This window comes from Mizuhopecten yessoensis, unplaced genomic scaffold, assembly GCF_002113885.1.
Source record: "Mizuhopecten yessoensis strain PY_sf001 unplaced genomic scaffold, ASM211388v2 scaffold9905, whole genome shotgun sequence".
Lineage (NCBI taxonomy): Eukaryota > Metazoa > Mollusca > Bivalvia > Pectinida > Pectinidae > Mizuhopecten > Mizuhopecten yessoensis.
The window spans coordinates 6,123-9,034 of NW_018408281.1; positions in this window are offsets into that span (position 1 = coordinate 6,123).

A 2,912-nucleotide genomic window follows, 5' to 3' on the forward strand; every position below is an offset into this window, starting at 1 on the left:
CATCCAACATTGATTCGTGATCTTGACCTGCAGAGGCTAGAGAGATTCGTTGTCCTTCTGCACGACATATCAAGCGCAGCTACTGGTGTGGACGAAGCAAGACTAGAAGATATATTTGCCCGCAAGCAGAGGCCGCAAAACTCAATTCCACCAACACAGACAGAAAACATACAAAGCGTGCAGCCTATCCGGCTGGGATCATCTGGGGCCAGGCAACCATCTCCAATCCAGACACGAGCAGTCCGGCTGAATGGGGGTGGACACAGAAAGGAGAGACATGGCAGATATGTTGGACAACAGTACCCGCTATTGCAGCGAGCTGTCGGCAATTGACGAAGTGTTCCTGTAGTAAAGGTTGCAAAGGAAGATGCAAGTGCTTTCAGTCAGAACTCCCCTGCACATCACTCTGTAGCTGCATATATGAACAGTAGCAGCTGGAGGACCAGTTGCATGGTACCTATGAATAACTCTGATCATTTAGATCATGCAAATCGAACAACTATAAAATACTTCTAAGCAATACGTGAACTTCAGGCGGCTAGTTTGGTGGCCATCTTGAAAAATTGCCGCCATCTTGGATTTTCAATTGGCCAATAAGGCAGATTTGATAAGTATCACTTGGAGACTAAGTGTGCCACGTTTGTTGCTTGTATCATCAGTTGCACGATTCCTCTAAAACAATGATGTTATCTGCAAAGGATAGATCATAATGAGAAAAATATATCCCATAACAGTTTTCAGGTGCCCAGCCGACAGGTGTGTGTTGTCATATTAAATAAGACAATAATAAATGTAATGACTAAAAGCACCAGGAGACGATATATAATAACAACTCAGTACATTATATGATTGGATGAGAAAAATAAATCACCAGGATAACCACAATATTCTCCTTATTGGATATTGATTATTTCCCCTGCCAAAATTCAAGAAGCTTTTTCTAACAATTTCAATTTCATGATATTAATCAAGGAATCTACTGCTTATTCTTATTGGATATATGTGCTTTCTGAAGCCAAACACTGAAAGGTTCTATTGCATTTATTTTGATATAAAAGTAAATACTGAATCATTATAACGTATTGTATATATGACACACACATTGCCAGGAAACAGAGTAGCTCTAAATTATCAAATCTATCATCAGTATTTCCAAATCGTCTGTGCTCATTGCTTGAAGCAGTGACCTCCTTAATTGTTGACCTATTATCTTCAAACAGTTTTTGCTGCTCGATTGATATTTCAAGTTTCGCTATTTCGGCATGAAATACAAAGTATTATAATAGTATCATTATATGCTAATTCTAAGTTCCAATTATGAACTTTTATAAACTGAAAATAGTAACGATTCTTTACATAAATGTGATATGCCATGCACACCTGCGTTACAAACTTACATTTTATTACCTTTATGACTCCATCGATATTTGTGTTGACTTAAGATAATAGACGTCAATTCCATTCTTATCAGTTGTCAGGTGACACTAGTTATAAAATCGATTAGTCTAACTAAGTATTGTCAGTAAGAGTAAGTTTGCTATGTAAGGAGGAAGTAGTTGAAGCAAATGGCAAGTAGGTTATCCATCCGCCGTGCCCAGGTACAGGTGCCTGACACCTGTGCTTGGTGTGAAAGCATACAGGACGTGAACTGGTTCTGTAATGACTGCCAGGAAGCGTTATGTGATCGCTGCTTTGAGGGTCATCAACGCGCGAGAAAGACAAGGAATAACGACGTCGTGCCAATAAAGGAGGGTAACAAAGGCGGGGAAGCTGTACTTCCAGAGGTATGTAAGACACATCGAGGTAAGACATGTGACCTGTACTGTAGTGAATGTAACATCATAATGTGTGCGATGTGTCTTACCGAGAAACATAAACAACACGCATTCAAAAATATTGAGGAGGCAATTGACTCGCAGAAACAATACACGCAAGATCGATTAAAAATATTAAAGTCCAAGTCAGACTATTTTAATGATAATCTATCAAAACGTCATGAAATGAACAAGTCAGTCAAAGAGAGCTTTGATGTCATCCGGCAAACTGTACAAACCCAGAGACAAAAACTGAAAGCAGAAATCGATTCAATAGCCGACTCAGTACTGGTTGAGTTATCGTTCTTGGTTGAAGAAGAAGACAAAATCTCACAAACAGGATTGTCAATCGCATGAAAATAATATCAAAGAGATCAAGCATCTGATCAGAGATGTAGAGCAAAACACAGAAAATATGACAAATATATTTTTGTTTGAGCTGACGGGAAGGCTGAGAACTACCATAACGCTGTATGATGATACCATAAAGAACGTGTTGCCTCGCCTACCTCACCTCATGCCTGGGAAACTTAATCCCGATCAGTTGCAGGCAATGATTGGATATCTCAAGGTCGACGAATTGGAAAAGGAAGGCATCGGGTATAAGAAGAATGAGGTTGACAGTAGACAGGTTAGACAGATTTCTACATTCCGAGTACATCAGAAGAAACAAATCAACTCGATATGTCCTATTGATGACAATCACGCATGGATGTCAGTATCAAGATCTAAAAAAAAATATTAAAGTCAACAAGGAAGGTAAGGTCACAGAGTATGTCAAGCTTGAATTCAAACCGTGGTGTCTAACACCGATCAACATAAAAGAACTGCTGATCACGTGTAATGGTGATTCACCGCTGATACACAAACTAACCAAGGACAGACATGTGACTAGATTCACTGCCATCAGTCCGTTAGAAGCCTGGGGTATCAGTGTTAGTAACAGTGATGATGTGTTCGTTACTACTAACACTACAACAATACAGGTACTGAACAAGTCCGGGGAGAGGATCAGACAAATCTCGTGTAGAGGTGATAGTGGAGGTGTTGGGTTGGGTATCGTATGTTTGACAACAGGAAATATGGTTGTTACCAATT